Source organism: Protopterus annectens, chromosome 17.part0 (assembly GCF_019279795.1).
Source record: "Protopterus annectens isolate FY-2018-M chromosome 17.part0, PAN1.0, whole genome shotgun sequence".
Lineage (NCBI taxonomy): Eukaryota > Metazoa > Chordata > Ceratodontiformes > Protopteridae > Protopterus > Protopterus annectens.
The window spans coordinates 50,648,012-50,667,999 of NC_056751.1; positions in this window are offsets into that span (position 1 = coordinate 50,648,012).

The window sequence follows — 19,988 nt, forward strand, 5'->3', positions numbered from 1 at the left end:
TTTCACAGAAATGACTAGGTAGTAAAATGTTAAACTGATCGGAATTTATAGTAACTGCAGCTAAACACTTAAAATCTATTAATTTTATGCCAGTGCTGCAACAAACCAAACAGAAAAGACAGAGGGAAGATACATGGCCTAGTTTGTTAAAAATATTCTATTGACAGTAATTGCCAGTTGTTTACTTTATATTTCATTAACCTTTCTTAGACAAGTTATCTTAATTTATCAGTAGTATTCAGTTTTAGTGCAGTACCTACATCTCCTTAAACTAAAAACTACTTCTGTAACTGTAGACAAAATACCATCAGATCACCTAAAAATTGCCGCAGAATTCATAGCTTTCCCTATGTCCATACTAATTAATAGATCCATAGCCAAAAGATACGTTCCATCACTGTGGAAAAAGTCGTATATATCACTGCAAAAAGTCGGCACATCTGCTTAATAACTACAGACTTAGTGATTCTTTTCCCCCTCTGCAAAATATTAGAGAAATGTATCCATATGTAGCTGATGCAACACCTAACCTCATATAACTGCTGTCAGAAAGACAACATGGCTTTGGGCCCCAGCACATCACCACTACTAAAACATGTACCCGTGAATTACCACATAGGTGGCAGTACGCTAAACACCAAAAGTGTGATAAGGGACTTAGGGACACAGATGGACAGTGGTCTCACCTTCAATAACCACATTGCCACAACAGTCAGGAAATCCTTCTATGTGGCACACCTCATCACTAAGGGCTTTTCATCCAGAAAAAAGTTCATTGTCCCACTGTACTCATCCCTCATTAGACCCATTACAGAATACAACACCCCATTTGGTATGTACCTCTCAAGTCATCTGCAACAACTGGAAAGTCCGCAGAAATACCTCACTAAAAGAATCACAGGCCTAAAGCAGATGCCCTCTGCTGACCACCTTAAAAAACTCCAGCTATACTCTGTCGCATATCATCTACTCAGAGGCGATCTCTGCTTAACATACAAGGCCATGTCAAACCCAGAGCTGTTGAACATGTTACACTTAAAGAAATCCCAATCCCTCAGAGCCACACACTCCAGGGATCTAAACCTTGTCATCACAATAAACAAAACATGCTGGAGGGTTAGGTTCCTGATCCAGAGACTCCCCAGACTCTGGAATAGACTGCCCATACATGTCAAGCAGAGCGCCTCCTTGGCCCTCTTCAAAAGGAGCCTTGACGATTGGATGGGAGAAAGGGAATTCACCCCGGGAATCATGCCTGCTAGACAGGGGTCCAGGGAAGTAAATAGTGTGGGAAGAAATAGCCAGGGAATTGTTATGGCTAGGCCTGTATAGGCCCTAGGGCCAATAGCCTAGTACCAACCTATGAACTACATTTTTCCAGTATAATAAACCAACATACAAACAATGGTTTGCTTTTGTCCACCATGTTCTTAGACTTGTCAAAGGCATTTGATACTGTATCACACCAGCAACTGCTCATTCAACTCTCCTCAATAGGACTTTCACAGTATTCCTTGTTGTGGTTTCTTAGTTACCTGTCTTGAAGACAACAAGTCATTATTAAATGGCAACAAACCTACTCCTCTTTTTAACCAGTTACTACAGGTGTGTCTCAGGGCTCTATCCTGGGTCTTCTCCTGTTTAATATATTTATTAATGAACTCCACACATCCACTCACCATGCTAGTTTAGTTCAGTATGCAGATGACTTGCATTGATGTGTGCGGCCTCAATAATAAATGAATTCTAGGATATTACTCAAAAATCTCCTCTGTAGAAACTTGGCTCAAAGAATCAAGCCTCCTACTCAACCTCAAGAAAACTAAGTTAATGGTTTTTATCTCAAAATGTTGCCAAAATCAAAAGCAATCTTTTACTATCAAGTCAGCAAATAATACTGTCATTGAAACTGTAATTCACAGTAAATGTCTAGGAGTTGTAATAAATGACAGTCTCAAATATGATAAGCATGTACTGCACACCATTAAATTTACACACCAGAAACTAGGCTCCCTTTATAGGATCAATGGATTCCTTAAAGATACTGCAAGAAAAACTCAAACCACCACTGTCTTATTGCCAACTCCCTTGTACTCCGCTCCTATCATAACAAACTTAAACAATAATCAAAGAAAGAAACAACCTTAGCTCCTGCAGAAATAAAATGGTTAAATTTGTCACCAATCTCCCTCATAGGACCCACCATTGTCATAGCCTAAAGCAAATAAACTGGCTTGAATTACATAACTACCTAACATATTCACAACTAACTAAACCACACAAACACATTCATCATCCAGAAAAAAATGCCTACACTACAAAACTTAGTACTGCCCTACTTAGTTCAGCAAGAGACCTCTGCTTAAGTAACAGATTCTTGTTACTTACAAACAAGTCAAATAATGTTGCAGGAGACTCACTCTACTCCCAGTACATTACTAAACTCTGGAATAGTATCCTCACGCAAATAAAAACTCTCTGACAAACTCAGTAGTTTTAAACCATTACTTAAACAACATTTTATTTTAACCAAGCCTAGTCCTGCATGTGCTCATCTTAAGGTTGAGACTTTGTGTTCACCATGTGATTACTCCAAATACTCTCCTTACACAGAATTCACTCAATCTCTCACTGAAATGGCAAAACAATTTTTTTTTTACATAACTGCTGCCTGCACAACCCACTAAGTTGCACATGGGCTTTCTCTGTAGTAACTTCCACCTCTGTAAAATCTGAGAATGTATAAATGTCACTACTGTTTGTGTATAAATGTAAATAGAAATGTAACTACTCTGTGTTTAACTGGAACATAGTATAATGCAATGTAAGCAAATAGAGCTTTTCTTTCTGGGCCTTTGCTGAAAATGGGGATTACCCAGTCAGTCTTTCCCAATAAACAAAGACAAATAATAACTTACATAGATTTTTGACTCCGGTTTCATAATAAAGAATACTGTTAAGCTTAGCAATATATACATGCACCTTCAAATTTGAGTATTACTCAGTTTTGAGAAGTTTACTCTTAGTCTGCAATGTATTCTTGTAAATAGATTTAAATGTAGAATTTATTTACGGGGATAGAATTGGGTTGTTGTGGGTGTGATTGTTTTGTGTTTGTGTTGGATCATATGTATGATTATATAACTTACTGTGTATCTTCTAATCAAATATTAGTTTTTTTTGTTTGTTTTTTTTACTGTTTATAACTTGAAATGAGTTGTTGCCATTGTTCTATAGGTGTGTATCTATTTTTGCTATTGTTTCTGTATTTTCTGAATTATCCAAAATATCTGAATAAAATGTAAAAAAAAAAAAAAAAAAAGTGAAATGGACAAATTGTAGGATGTTCTTCATCTCACATTGCTGCAGTCATAACTTATATGTATTAGGCTGACGTCGGTCATGGGCGCTCACAAATTGTAGGTTAATTTGGTTGATAGGCAGAACAGTTGCCCAAGGCTGTTGTGTAAATAGCTTAGTAAGAGTTATATGCAGCTGGTTAGTTAAGTTCAGTTCTTGGGCTTTCTGCCAGGTACTTGAGGTGAATGTGCCACAGCTTGTTTTGTTTTGATAACTTTTCCAAAGCTATGCTAATTAATTCATTTAATTTAGCTTTGCTCTTCAGGGTACCCTTCTACTTTGTTCGTCATATCAAGTATATAATTATTGCCTTTATTTTGTATTTAAAATGTTGGGTAGCAATTGCTAAGCTTAGTTTGCTAGGCTTACCAGGTTGCACTCTTATGTAAGTAATACCTTTACTTTGGTTTTCTCCTTTTGTATGACTTCCTTAAAGCGTGTAGTCTGTCGTTGTGAATTACTATCACAGGATTCCATTTCAAGTACTGGGGTTTATAGTTGTAGAGGAAGTGCAGTCCTTGCACGTTTTGTAACATCATGCACAGTGCTGCTGTCTTGTATTTTATCTTCCCAGAGTGAGCATGAAAGAAAAGTATTTTTCTAGTGCTTTTGCATGTGAACACAAATTCCTGAATACACATTTACAGAGATTATTTATGCAGGCTGACATGAAGCATATCTTGATTCACCAGCCTGTACATGCTAAACTTCTTCTGCAACAGCAGTAAATTGGCCTACAGCAAATCTTTAAGATCTGATTTTTCTGACTCTAAAGATATGCTGACATTTCAGACAATGTAAATCGTTAAAGTAATAACACAATTTACATAATTAATAATGCAACTATTTGTTTATTTGATTGTTATTATAGTGAAATCTAATACTGTGAAATTTAGTGTAAGATAAAACATCTTAAACATATTTTTCATTTTTGCTCACCTTGCCTATTTTTGTGTTGTAGTGTTGTTGACTGACTTGATGCTTATTGCTCTTTCATGATGTGTGGATGAATTCATGTTAAGGAACCCTCATCAGACACATTTTTCCTTTTAGTTGCTCCATTTCACAGGGCTTGTATTTTCAGAGATCTTTTTGTCATGTATAATGTGATTTTGTCACCATTAAATCATTAACTCTAACTTAGGATAGGTAAGACTGCACTGAACGCCAATGACTGGAGCATTCAGGATCCTAGATGGACACATTGTCATTTTGTTAGTCTCCCAGTTGTCCATGTCACACAACTAGCAACTTTACTTTCCAACTTTCCTGGCAGCAGAGCACTGAACTGGCATAAGATCTGTACTAACTCAACGTAACCACTCTCCTGTATTCTGAATATATATATATATATATATATATATATATATATATATATATATATATATATATATATATATATATATATACATGGTAGAGATAGTAACAATGCTCATCATGGATACTGGTGTGATTTCCTCGGATGTCCTCCTTTTGATTCCTAATGAAAATCTGCTGAAGAGGCTTCCGTAGTTGTTATGCCGTCAGCCTTTCTTCACGGATCCCAGACTGACTCCATTCTGATGTTGTCAGAATCCTTGGGGGCTTTATTGTATTCTTCCAGCCCCACTGGTGCTATACCAAGGGATGCTGCTAAAGTTCAGGAGCCTGGCACATCCTTGAAGGCCAAATGTATGGCTGTAGCCAAGAAGGGAGAATCCTGCCTTATGCTTCTGGATTGTTTGAATGGAATCCCTCATTTGCTAGTTAGGAATGAGGTAGCAGGCTTGGTGATAGAAGAAGGGATATGTGATTCTTTTAGATGTTTAACATTTAGATCACTGCTGTAATAGTCTAGACTATGTGGTCATATTGTTGCCTAAGCTGTGACCACCAGCTTTCAAAGCTTTAGGGCATAAATAAAAAAAAAATCAATGTTCCACTCACCCAAACTGCCATTGGCTCAAGCAGAGCTATATAAAGGGCATTTTGATCAAAAAAACGTTATTGCACTCGTGTTTCACCTCCACAGGCTTCACAGAACTGATGGTCTGATAGCAGTCCTTTCAAGGCTGGCCAGATAAGTACTGTTCTGAAGAAAAACTTCCCATTACATTTTCTCTGAAAAATTTTTTTAGGTTTATTTGCTAGGAATATGTTCTTTGCTGGTCTGTTTTTTTTTTCCTTTGGGAAATTGTATTTGTGGGTTGCTTGTGTGAACCATCTATGTAAAAATATGTATTTTATTGACATCCACTTCTTATTGTAGAGCAAGTGTGAGGAGTATAATGTTGTGCTTTTTGGAGATGGTAATGGCAAAATTTCACCTCAGAACATTAACTTTCCTGTCAGAAGGTTTCCTGACTCTATCTGGATCCACTGCCTGCTTGTCGGGTCTTCTCCCAGCTTGAACATGGAACATGTGTCTGTCTCAATGGTTCTGTCTTTCCCTGTCTGCAGGAAAAAGAAAATTGTTATGAAGTTTTTATATGTTTGACTGGCTCCATCTCTGCTTCAGTCACTGTTGAGTAACTCTACTGTGGATGGAAGGATCCATCGTATCCAGCTTCTTCATACAGGCCCGTTTCAATACTAAACCAGGATTATAAAGTGTCCGTGTCTATAATAGTTAAAAGAATGGCAAAAGTAATGCCAAAACTGATAGATACAGATCAATGGGATTTTGTGGAGGGGAGGCAAACATTTGACAACATTAACAAAACATTGATGATCCAGAGGGAAGTTGAATATAGGAAAATACCATTGTTGGTGGATCTTGATACAGAGAAAGAATTTGACAGAGTAAGCTGTGACTTTAAGAGCATGGCAATAGAAGCATTTGTGTTTCCTGAAAAAAAATTAAGATCGATTAGGAGAATATATGAGGGATCGGAGGTGAAAATTAAAGTGGGTGGGGTCCTCTCTGATAATTTCTGCTTGAGCAGAGGAACCAGGCAGGGGTGTCCTCTTTCCTCTTTATTATTTGCATTATATTTAGAATCCTTGGCAGAGAACTTAAGGGATTCAGAAATTCAGGGATATAATTGGTATGATAGGAAAAGCTGGCATTATATGCAGATGATATTATTTTCTACCTGACAAAACCAGAAAAAACATTACAGTGCTGTGGAACATTTTGAAACAGTTTGATCTTTTCAGGATACAAAATGAATGAATTTAAAACAAAGGCAGTAGCTGTAAATTATGGACCCACACATGAACTGGTTCAGGAATGCCCATATTTATGGGGACATGATAAAATGAAGTCTTTAGGAGTATGGATTAAAATTATTCTAGTGTGGAAGCTAATGATATGTGGGAAGTGACTAAACAAAAGATAATACAAACACTGAGAAAATGGAAGCTTTGTTATATGGATCATGGCTTCTATGATTCTCATGATCCCCTTTGCCAGACTTTACATGAGGAGAATTCCATGGTACCTCAAGTCGGTCTGGACTCAGCATCACCACCCATAGTTTCATAGGTACTTGGTAGCCTATTGATCTGTGAGGATCTGTGAAGATCTTCAGAAGCCAAGCCTTACAGTCCAGTGGTAGTTTACAGCCCTTATATTTTGCATATTCCTAACCTAGAGGCAGGCAGAACAGTGATATGTTGGGACGTTTTCATGATGTCCCTACCCATGAGGTACATGGGCGCTAAACTAGGGGTGAATTTGCGGTTTCCCATCCATTTGTTCAATTTACATTTAAAAGGGTATTTTGCTTAATATGTAGTGGAAGCTGGTACAATAGAAGTGTTATTCTCTTCTTCCTCCAACATGTTCTATTTTTGCAGAAGAGATTGAGATCCCTTGAGTGGGTGCTCATGCTATCATTGGACTTGCAAATGTGTTATAGATCTGACAGGACAGAATCTGTTGAGGCTCTAAATGCGAGGCAGAGGTCACCTCTTAATAGGCTGTGTGATTCTAAGAAGAGGGATGATGCTTTGAGTTGATGTGCATGCTTGTGATTTGAACCTTTGATTTTTTTTTTAAATTAGAAAGAGTTGGGGTTGCTCCAGCTGTGGCAGATGTTTGGACAGGTACATAACAAATGTTGCATTATATTAAATTATCAGACTGATGAGAGCTGAGTAGAGTGAATGATTACATCCCACAGCCTGGACACCACATCTTTAGATATGAGCATGTATGATGACAAAGGACTTCATTGTCTACATAGGTTCTCATATCCCTGACTACAGGATCAATTTTCAGGGGTGTGTTGTCAGTGTAACAGTTACAAGGGAAATCATGCTTGCCAAAGGACACAGTTAGACATTTCTTGGCATTTAGGTTTAGTCCATGGTTTTGGCACTAGCTATTTATTTGAGAAAGACCATCTTGGAGGGTTTTCTTGACCTCTGGGGAGTTTATGATGGCACCAAGTTTGTCATAGTCTGCAGACCTCGCTCAACCATAAATTCTTAATATTTTCTTTGACCTCTATAAAGTCTATAACAACGAGGAGTGGTCCAAGGACTGAACCCTGAGGTACACCACTAGCGTCAGGTCTTTTGGAGGAGGTAGAGTTGACCATACTAATTTCCTGGATTCTGATTGTGAGACAGTTTGCTATCCAGTGAATTACATAGGGTTTTACAGTTAACTGGGAAAGTTTATCTACAATATCAGCGTGTGGGATTGTGTTAAATGATTTTGTAAGGTATAGATAAGCAGTGTGCAATGATTTGTCCTAGTGCATTGCTTGAGTAACCTTGAAGTTGATCATAGCCTTTACAGATGAGTCACTACACCTTTGTATAAGACATGACTCTTGTTTGGAGGCTGATATTGAGTAACCTCTGGGGGGGGGGTCTGACTGTTGTGTTTCAGACTGATCAGGATCCTCCCATTATGTTATCCTGCCCCATAGAAGCAGTGTTATTGCCTTGGATTGCACCTTGAGGACTTGTTCTTGGGATATTGGGGCGGTTGCAGATGCAGGTATGTGATCTGGGAATATGGGGGGGTGAAGTTTAAACTAAATTTGTCCACTCATCTGGGACAGAGTGTATGATGTCCTTTACTGTTAGCTCTGCACAATGCTGGGCACTGTTTCTGAAATTTCTAACAAAGCTAAAGAAGGTTTTGTGGTTATACATAGACTGGTTGGCTATTTTCTATGTCCTATCTGGCTTTGGTATATTTTAATTAGGCTCCAGAGTTCCTTGTCATGTTTAACCTTAGCATCATTGACATTGTGAGAGTTAAATTTATTTTTGCATGCAATGAGTTTTATTTCTTTTGTAATACAGCCTGTTTATATTAGGTTTCCCCTATAGGGGGTTAGTTTTAAATATGGCATTGTATTTACTTCTGAAGGTGACAGATGTATCTATGTAGCCTTTCAAATGTGCAAAGAATTTGGCAATAAACGATTCCACATAAGCAATAGGGTTGTCAATTTGGAAGGTGCTTTTCAATTTATCCAGGTTATTACTCCGCTTTAATAGATTAGCCTTGGCCTAATCTCTGATTGCTAAGGTAGTGGAAGATTCCTCTGGCTTCAGTCTTAAGGTGAATATGAATTATTTGTGGTGTGATTTGACCAGGGAGGAAGTTGCAGTTTGTGGGGAACAAAGCTGACCTGTTTTGGTAAGGACCAAGTCTATGATTTATTGCCCCTGGTTGAGGTGCGGATTAACTGGTCCAGAAGTTTGTATTGACAAAGTACAGAAATTTCTGGGCATGCATAAATGAGGATATGCAAGTCTCCCACTTGTAGTTGAAGAGTGTTTGGGTTAATGCATGGGGACTCCGTACTGGTTAGGGAGGAGGTGTGGGCTGAGGAGGGATATATAGGGAGTCCTATTAAGTTGAGTGTGTAGGAGTTCTAGGTTATTACCATGTCTAAGGAGTCTGGAGGTGAAGTGGGCCTGAATGTGTGGTAGGCATTGAAACACTGCAGTGATTGAGTACTCTCATTGGACTTGAACCAGGTCTCTGTGATAATGCATGTATTGATGTTTTTCAGGATACAGAATACTTGCAAGGCATGAAGATTTTTGTTAAAGCTCCTAGTATTGAGTATTGAGGAGTAATACTTTTATGTTATCTGGATTCTGCTTTGTTATTTTGTGTGCTTCAGAAGACTGACATTGTCTAAAAAAGGCACTGTGGAGTGGGCTAGGTTTTAGCCAGTAAATAAAAGCCTTTGGCTTAGGGGATTTATGCAGAGTATCCCTGGCAAAATAGTTAGGATGGTCTGCCATCTACTTCCAGGCAGGTATATATTGTACCCTGTTTAAATGACACTAGAAGCTAAGGCAGTTGTTGAAAACCATAATATTTTGTTTGTATTGTGGCATCATTCTTGGTGATAGTAGAATGCTGCTCAAAGCTAGGTCTACCTCGGATGCACATTCCGAGAGTTCCATCATGCCTGTCTTTATGTAGTACAGGGAGGCACATCTCAAGTCATTTACAACCGCATGCATTATGACTGTGATGCCAGAACTTAAGTGCATGTGTGAAGTGGTGAATCCTGGTAACTGATAGGCAACTGCCCATGACTGTCTTCTTGCACAGCCTGGGGAATTGGACATTGGTTTGTCTCACTATGGCGTCACTGTGATATTGGAATTGTGGAGGTTTGCCTTATAGTCTTTTAAACTGAGTCAGTGTGACTCCTAGATGTATGCTTCCTGGTGGGTGCTACCTATGTTGTGTGTTTGTGTGGTTGTTGAGGGCACTTGTTTCTTAGGTTACATTAAGGAAACCTTTGTGGTTTAGGTAGGATACTTTTAAAAGCCTCAACATATTTAATCTATAGGTTTGGTCTTAGCAGTATGTGATTGTTTTAGTGTGGCTTTGTGTGATACTAACAACCTGTGTGTTACTTGTCAGTTGTCATGACTTTGTGTGAGAGCTTTGACTCCAGTAACATTGTATAACTACATCTCCCATACATATTGTGTCAGTTTGTTTAAATAGTAGGTGGTGGTCAGTAAACATGAGACAATTGCTATATTGTCTCAGGATACTAATTTCAACCAAAGTGGCTACTGAGACAGTTGGAAAATATAAATCCATGATTCCAGGTGCTTACTAATGTGGACTGAAGGGGGAGAAGCTCTTATGAGGTTTGGAGTTGATTACTGGCGGTAATCCATTTCTAGGATTTAAGTGGGAGTTACATTGTTGGGTGGATCAGTTAGTCCACAACCCAGGTTTTTCCTCCTCCTTTCAGCTCCCTTTTCCATCTGTCACAACAAATGCTTCAGACTTTGCTTGGGGAGTGATTTCAAAAGGGGTAAAGTACAAGGTCTGAGGAACTCCAAGGACAGAAAAAAGTATAAATATCAAAGAGATGTTGACAAAGATCAAAGCTTGAAAAGCCTTGAGTAATCACTGATCCCCACAATCGCAGCAGGTAATTGCAGATCTTTTCCCCTTTGCAGACACTTGCTGTGGTTGGTTGTGTGGTAGCAATTCAGCTCAGCTTGACTCTTTAGGTGTCATACATTCTTTGAAAGCAAAACATTGTAGGAGACGAGCTTTGCATGACCAGGATAGACCCTCATGAATGAAAACTACACCTGGGGTCTTAAAGGAGTTGATCTGTCTGTGTAGAATGCCTCAAGCAGATCTATTTGCTTCCTTTCAAATGAGAGTTAAAGTAAATTCACTACTAGATTCCTTGCGAAGAGACAGATGCATTTTTTCATTCCTATAGACAGGAATGTTCCTACATGCTTTTCCATCCTTTTCATTGATTCCTGGGACCTTCAAAAGATTCTGAATGACTCTAGAAAGATATAGCAGTGGCAACTCCCTTTTGGCCCAGGCAACAGTGATTTTCCCTTCATTTGAAAATGGTCAAGCGTAATTGCCACAATTTTACCCACAGACTGCATTTACTCTCACAAGGCAGAGATTGTTTGATACACCCCAACCTGAAGACAATCCAGTTTACTGCCTGGATGATAAGAGTTTTAATTCCTTTTAGGTACATTTTATCCTGAGGATGTGCAACGGGTATTAAAGAAAGTGAAAAATTCGGCCACCCTATATATAAATGGAAAAGAGTTTCTAGTTGGTGCCATTGTAAGAAACAGGACCATTTTTAAGGCCCAACTGCCTCATATTCTAGATTATTTGTGAGTTATTGTTCACCAGCCTTTCTTATTCTTCTGTCAAGATTGCTTTTGACATTTCTGCTCTTCTGCCATTGGATTCCCCTTTCTAATAGTCCTCAAGTCAAGCATTTTGCGAATGTGGTCTTACATCTCAGTACGTCTAGAAAACAGGTGGCTCTTCCTTGGGATCTTAATTTTGTGTTTAAAAAAGTGACATATGCTCATCATATTGATAACTGCTGCAGTAGCCAGCTTCCAAAGCTTCAAGGCATGTTCCATGCACCAAAACCATTAGCTTAAACTGAACTGACTAAAGGACCGTATTTTTGCGCCAAGCCCATCAGAGCTTTCCTTCTGCCGAAGAGAGCACTCCTGTCTGGGTTTTTGAGGATTGATTGTCTGCGAACGCTGTTCCATTACTGGGTAGAGAAGTTTCCTTTGAGGAAAAACCTTCCATATTATATTTTCGTTATTGTTTAAAGTTACCTTCCCTGTAAGGAAAGTATTTTTAAGGTAGGAAAATGTGTTTTTGTTCACTATAGCGTGACTTGTACATACTTTTAAATGGGAGTGCAGTTTTGTTCTTGAAAGTTTAAAGTTGTTAACTGGTTAAAACAATTTTTTCTGTGGATAAAGTGTATTTAATTTGCATTTTGGAGTTTGTATAATATATTAAAGTGCTTCTTATTATATTTTTACTGGGAAAATTTTGCTTTTTGGTACTTTCCATTTTTACTGACTTGTGTCGCTTAGCTTCCCTGGGAAAGAAGTACCATTTTGGTTTGACCATGGAACAAACTACCAGTTCCTCAGTTGGACCTTCTTCCAGTCACAAAAAGAAAAAGTTAACTGAACAGCCTTTGCCACTACAGCAGGCTAGAAAATTTTCGCGGCCACAGTTGGGTGACTCTCGTTCTTCAGACCACTCATCTTTTTCCTCTGATCCCTCTGCTGTTGTCCATACAGCCACTGTGGACCAGGGTTAGCCACTTCCCCTTTTGTTGTTAGCTTCCTCTCAGTGGTCAAGGGATAGAATCTTGTTGGTCTTGGGAGAAGGGACAGGGAAGGTGCCCCTGCTTAGCCAGAATGATGTGTCCATGCCTAGAGAAGCTGTTGCTGCCATTAATTAATCTGTTTTCCACAGTTTTCATGTCGGAAAGAAATTTAAAAAACAAACGTTTGTCTTCCCCTGCACCAGTTCCTTATCAGGAGTAGTTTGTTAGGAGTGGCTCAGGATGTTGTACAGGCTTTTGACCCTTCTTATAAGGTACTTTTTGGTAAAAGATAAAAAGATTTCTGTTTTCCTGAAGAAGGTCAAGATTTTGAATACGTAGTGGAATGTGATGGGACAGATGCAGGTTTTTCTCCTCAAATTTCTGATCCAGTTTCCGAGGAGAGCATGGTGTCTGAATATCCCTGTGAGGGTTTATCTTTCTCCAAGACCTTAAAGAATGTGCCAGTGTTTTCTCAGTCCCTCAGAAAATACTATGAGCTGCTACAACTGGAATTTCCAGAACCTTCACCCATCTCCCCCCTGTACTGCCAGCATTGTGGGATGTGTTTTCAGTAGCCTTTGATTCCCCTGACAGCCAACCTGTTGCACCTAAGAAAGCAGTTAGAATGTACAAAGGTCCTGAGTGTTTATGTACTCATCCCAGCAGCTATAGCTCTGCCAAGCATTTTGTTAATTCTAATCCTCCTTCAGACAAGGATGGTAAAGCTGTTGATAAGTTTGGGAAAAATTTGTATGTTTCTGCAACTTTGCTTTTTAGAATTTTAATTGCCAGGCTCACATGTGAATGTTTATTCTGACTAATTGTGAAAGTTTGAGGAATGCTTTATATGCGGTTTCCTCTTGTGAGGAAAAATCTGCTTTGTACAACTTAGTTTATTACATTTCTCAGGTCACTACTCATTGTTTAGTCTGATTTATTACTCTGTAGATACTGTATCCAGGGCTTTTGTAAAGGAGACTGTGATAAGGAAGTTTTCCTGTCTGCATTAGAACCTCCCATTAGATGGAGATTTTGAATTCTCCTTTGTATAGAGATGTAGTCTTTGGACCCCCTGCTGCTGAAGTTATTAAAATGTGATGGGAATAGTAAGCTGATTCAGGGAATCTCTCAGATTTTTCAGCCCTCCTTCTCAAAAATTTTCAAGGGATTCTTTGCTTTCATGTCAAGTTTTGGCAAGAAGCAAAAAAAAAAAAGTCTCAGCAGAATGCTAATAAGCAGGTGTTTAAAAAGTAAATTCAAGAAGATTCCAAAAAGTAAGCAGGATACCCCAGAACAAAGGACAGTAAAATAAGGCAGAATGACTGTTTAAGGGGCCTTGTTCCCCCTTTCACCCTGGACATCCATTGTCCCTTTCAGAAGGTCTAAATCTCCATTTCTGTCTTGGGCAACAAATTGATGTTCTTCGTGTTTCACTGTTGCAGTCATTACATTTGGGGTAATCTGCTGGTAGGTTGCCCTCAGTCAGCCTGAATTCCAAAGTCTTGGGTTCTGTGTCAGTTGTTGTCTTCTCTTCCATGACGTCAGGGGTATAAAACATGCAGCCGACACCATTTTCTTTAGTTTTTCTTGCCGCGCGGTGCCCGAAGCAAAAGCATTTCGCAAGTGCCAGTCGGCCGACTACTGAAATATTCGAGTTTGAGTTTCAGAACCGAAGTCTTCACTAAAGCTAAGTACCCCATTGGGGAAACTTTTTCTTACTTTTTACCGATGTCAGAAAAAGTTAATAATTGTATTACTTGTGGGAAGCAAATACCTCATAAGGATTTCCATTTATACTGTATTCCTTGCCTAAGCCCTGATCACAACGTGCCTGGCTGTCGGTTTTATGCTAGATTTAACCAACGCACTATTAAGCGTTGGTATATTTTTGCATCAAAGTATTTTGGAAACAGATTTAACTACACAGAGATGTCGTCGGATAGCAATCCGACTACCGGAGTACATAAAAAACGCAAAGAAAAGGACAGAGAAAGGCAGTCGAGAGCCAAAACCGACGACGAAGCTTCTTCTAAGCCAGTCTCTGGATCGCCGGTACTCAGTGAGGCACCTTCGCAGCCCCTGATACCCGCTACTTTCAAGTCGCAGGCCTCTGCCGACACCCATGTGGAGTCCGACATGCCGCAAGATACTCAAGGTATTGGACCGACAGATGCATCTCCCTCAGATGGGTCTGGAGCCGCTGAGCAGGCACCGGCTTCTGAGGGTGTATTCAGACCTCAACATTTGTATATCAAACCCGACGACAGCTGCAAAACCAAAGACAAAAGCAACTTCTAAAACTAAAAAAACGACGCATGAGCCATGTGCACAGGCCTCTATGCCTAAAAAACAGATGATCAAAATGGCTGAAGACCTGATTACCTTGATCAGGGGTACCCATCCCCCTCCAGATAAGAGGCCTAGGCAAGACACTGATTATGAATCTTCAGATCGGATTTCTGTTTCTTCTGATTCCTCTTCTGATCAGGAATTATCTATACCTCCCTATGAGGATTCAGATGCTGAGGAGTCTATTCCATCTGCATCTCCTGCTGAGGATTATTCATTTGGAGAAACCTTGCATACTTTGGGGGAACATTTTCACTGGGAGAGTCAAGACTTCTCAGAATCAAAAAAGAGGCTCAAGGATTTCCTTCTTCTCCATCAGCACAAACCGTTAGCCATTCCCCCTGTTTTAGACATTGTGGATGATGTGTTTTCGGAGTCAAGCTTGACCCCTGACTCTCTACCTCCGGCTCCCAGTAAGCCTGACAGATATTATATGGTCCCTGACTCACATAAATTCTTATTTAGAAACCCTGCTGCTGATCCTGAAACTATTTCACAGGGTCCAAAGGAAGTTAAGGCCTCAACAGCAAAAAATCCTAACCCCTCCGACAGAGATTCAAGGGCACTGGACAGATGGGGAAAAAAGATTTATACATCTGCAACCTTGGCAATCGGGGCATTAAACTGTCAATTTCATATGCTTGAGTACCAACAACATGTTATGGGATTGCTGAAACAGAAAATGATGTTGATTTCAGATTGTGCAGAAAATAAAGAATTGCAGGAATTATTGCATGCAGCTGAACAAGTTGGAAAGCATACTTTGCAATGTGGTTTTGATTCTTTAGAGGCCTCCTGCAGGGCTGCAGTTACTGGATCTGTGCTTAGGAGGCATGCCTGGTTAAAGGAACAAAATTTGCCTGATCATGTTAAAGCTAAATTGCTAGATGCACCTTTACAGCATGATTCTCTGTTTGGTATTAAGGCAGAAGAGGTTTTAAAGAAAATGGAAGACAAAGCTAAGTCTATGTAAACTGTTAAAGACTTCTTACAAGTGCAGCCACCAAGATGCAGTAGACACTGGCCTACAAAAAAGTGGTCCTTTCCTGTGTCAGACAGAGCTCAAAGGGGCAAATCCAGATGCCTTAAGGGTTCCAGATACCAGGCGCAAGATTCATACAGGTCAAAGCAATGGGGCGCATCCACCTCCAAAGCTGGAGGAGATAAAGCGCAAACCTAGAGAAAGCAATCCCAATGGCTTCCCTCTGCCTACACCAAGCATTTATCTTTTGGCAGTGCCCATAGGGGGAACATTAGCACTTTTTGCTCAAAATTGGCAGTTAATAACCCAGGACAAGTGGGTACTAAACATTGTATCACAGGGATACAAATTCCATTTCCACACTCTGCCAAGGGCAAATGGTTGGCCAGATCTGCCAAAAAATCAATGGGCAGAGGCACAGAAACAGGTTACGTCCCTCATGGATATGGGAGCCATTCAGACAGTACCAGAACAGGAAAAAGGACAAGGTTTTTACTCAAGACCACTCTTGGTATCCAGAAAGGACAAGGCCTGGCGGCCAATACTGGATTTATCGATTCTGAACACATTCCTGGACATTCCAAAATTCAAAATGCTGACTTTGCAGCAGCTTCTGCCCATGCTGGGCAAGAATGCTTGGCTGGTGACTTTAGACCTAAAAGAGGCATACCTGCACATCCCAATAAGACAGTCGTGCAGAAGATACCTCAGATTCAAGGCTGGCTTTATGCATTACCAATTCTCTGCACTGCCCTTTGGCCTATCTACTGCGTCCAGGGTCTTTACAAAATGCCTGGCACCAGTAATTGCATTTTGCAGACAAAGAAGTATACAAATATATCCTTACTTGGACGACTGTCTCATTCAAGCAGAGAACAAGGACACTCTACTTCGACACCTGGCATTTGTGAAAAGGCTTCTAACATGCCTAGGGTACACAATAAACAAAAAGAAATCACAACTGGTACCCTCTCAAAATCAAAAGTTAACAAGCAAGCTTGAATACAACTGCCCAGATGGCTTACCTCACGCCAGACAAACAAAGGCAACTGACTACTTACTTCAAACTGATGGCAACAAAAACCCAGTCTTCTGCAAGACAAATTCTGCAGGCTCTGGGCTTCATGGCATCCTGCATCCTACTAATTCCATATGCAAGATTGCATATGAGGAAACTTCAATGGTACCTAAAAAGTTTATGGAGTCAACATGCACACAGTCTGGAAACAATGATTCCTCTCATTCCCTGCCTGCAATGGGACTTTCTATGGTGGGCAAAAGCCTGTCACCAAAACATGGGACGGCCCTTCACTCTACCCCCTGCCAGCCAAACTTTAACAACAGACGCATCAGATTATGCCTGGGGGGCCCACATGGCAGGAAGATGCATTCAGGGCATATGGGCACCAAAACAAATGCATCTACACATCAACCAGAAAGAGATGCTAGCTGTTCAAAATGCCCTAACAGCCTTCAAGCACTTACTTCATCCAGGACAACTACTGATAAAGACGGACAACACCACAGTCATGTGGTATATAAACAAGCAAGGGGGCACACACTCATACCCCCTTTGCAGATTAGCCATGGCACTGTGGGACACAGCTTTAACCTACCAAATACATCTTCAAGCTCAATTCCTGCCAGGAAAACAAAACACTCTGGCAGACGATTTAAGCAGAAACCTTATGGATCTTCACGAGTGGAAGCTAAATCCACAGGTCTTCAGCGATAACAGAGAAATGGGGGAGTCCAGACATAGATCTATTTGCCTCTCCTCAAAATTATCAATTGGAAAGATTCTGCACAAGGACTTGTCACAGACAAGCATGGAAAGTGGATGCCCTATCCTTCAGTTGGAAAAAACTATCAGTTTACGCCTTTCCTCCTCTGCCTCTTTTACCCACGGTCCTCCTAAAAGTTAGACAAGAGAAGCCAAAGATGATATTAATTGCCCCGGACTGGTCCCGCCAATACTGGTACCCAATCCTAAGGAACTTGTCTCAATACCTAGCGTGGACCTTGCCTCAAAGACCACAACTACTGTCCCAGCAAAACAATCAGATCCTGCACAATCAACTACAGACTCTGAACCTGGCAGCATGGCTAATCATGTAATCATACAAACGAAACCTCTCAGTAAAGCTGTGATGGATGTTATTTTGGAAGCCAGAAGGCCTAGTACTAGAAAACCTTATGCTGACAAATGGACGAGATTCTGTGCTTGGAATCATGCACAAGGAACTGATACAGCAGAACCACATACTCCTCAGATATTACAATACTTAACTGAGATGCTTGACAAAGGCCTATCTTTCTCATCAATCAAAATCCATGCCTCTGCCATTTCAGCTCCTTACAATACTGAGCCACCACTCTTTTCACATCCTTTACTAAAGCAGTATCTTAGAGGAGCCAAAAATTAAGGCCTCCTAGAAGAGCACCATTACCTGCATGGGACCTCAATTATGTGTTGGAAAAGCTCACCCTGCCTCCATTTGAACCAGCTGCTACCGCTGATATAAAGTTCTTATCATGGAAGACAGCTCTGCTACTAGCTATTACTTCAGCAAGAAGAGTTTCAGAGCTACAGGCCCTCATGGCTGTAGAGCCTTTTATCATATTTTACCCAGACAGGGTGTCTCTGAGGACAAATCCTACTTTTATGCCTAAGGTGGTTTCCAGTGTGGCCCTTAACCAAACAATTCATCTGCCAACTTTTTTATCCAAATCCACAGAACAAAGGGGAGAGAATTCTGCATTCCTTGGACGTACCCAGACAGCTAAGATTCTACTTGAGCAGGACTAAAGCTCTAAGAAAAACTGAGCAATTACTAGTGTCATATGCTGCAGGATCAGAAGGAATGGCTATTTCAAAGCAGACAATTTCAAAGTGGATAAGCCACTGCATACATTTCTGCTACTTACACCATGGTAAACCTGTGCCCAAGGGCATTAGGTCTCATTCCACCAGAGCTGCAGCTACATCAGCAGCCTTTCTCAGAGGAGTACCAACCAAAGACATTCTAGAGGCTGCTACTTGGAGTTCTGTTCACACTTTTACAAAGCATTACCATTTGCCTCTCTACTCTAAGTCCAGGGCAGGCTTTGCCACTGCAGTGCTGCAGGGCCTTATAGCCACACCTAATGCTGTTTAGCTCCAGCCTCCCAACCAAAGCTTTGGGATTCCACCCAAATGTAATGACTGCAACAGTGAAACATGAAGAACGTAGTACAGTTGTGTACACTTACCATAAATGTAGATGTTCGAGTGTATTCACTGTTGCAGTCCAAGTTACCCTCCCGCCATCCCCCTGTCATTCTAAAGTTTATCTTTCCTTCTCTATCTTCTACAACCTATGTGGTGTATTTGCTTGTAGATGAAGGTAAAGTTTATATTGCTGCATGTATTTATATATATATATATATATATATATATATATATATATATATATATATATATATATATATATATATATATATATATATATATATATATATATAATATTGCTACCTTTTTGGGGGCACCTAACATCGGGGGCAAGAAAAACGAAAGAAAATGGCGTCGGCTGCATGTTTTATACCCCTGACGACCTGACGTCATGGAAGAGAAGACAGCAACCGACATAGGACCCAAGACTTTGGAATTAAGGCCGACTGAGGGCAACCTGCCAGCAGATTACCCCAAATGTAATGACTGCAACAGTGAATACACTCGAACATCTACATTTATGGTAAGTGTACACAACTGTACTTTTCAGACGGATTCTAAAGCTAATTCAGCTAAGATACAAATGGCAGTGGGAAGAAATTCCTCCTTTCATGGGAATTCCTCCACATCTGCTAAACCAAACTCTCCGTTTCTTTCTGTCTTACAACACATGCTATCTTGAAGGGTAATAGAACCAGTGTCTCCTTCCCAGCTGGGAAAAGGATATTACTAAAGAATGTTTTTTGTGCCAAAGAAAGAAAATGCCTGGAGACCAGTTCTGGGTCTTTCTTTTGTAAACCAGTTTGTGGTAGTGCCAAAGTTCAAAATGCTTTCCCTTCACAACCTGTTACCCCTTTTACTCATTTGAATGTTTTAGTAATCTTCAGTTTAAAATATGCTTATCGCATTCTAATGTTTTTTGTGCCAAAGAAAGAAAATGCCTGGAGACCAGTTCTGGGTCTTTCTTTTGTAAACCAGTTTGTGGTAGTGCCAAAGTTCAAAATGCTTTCCCTTCACAACCTGT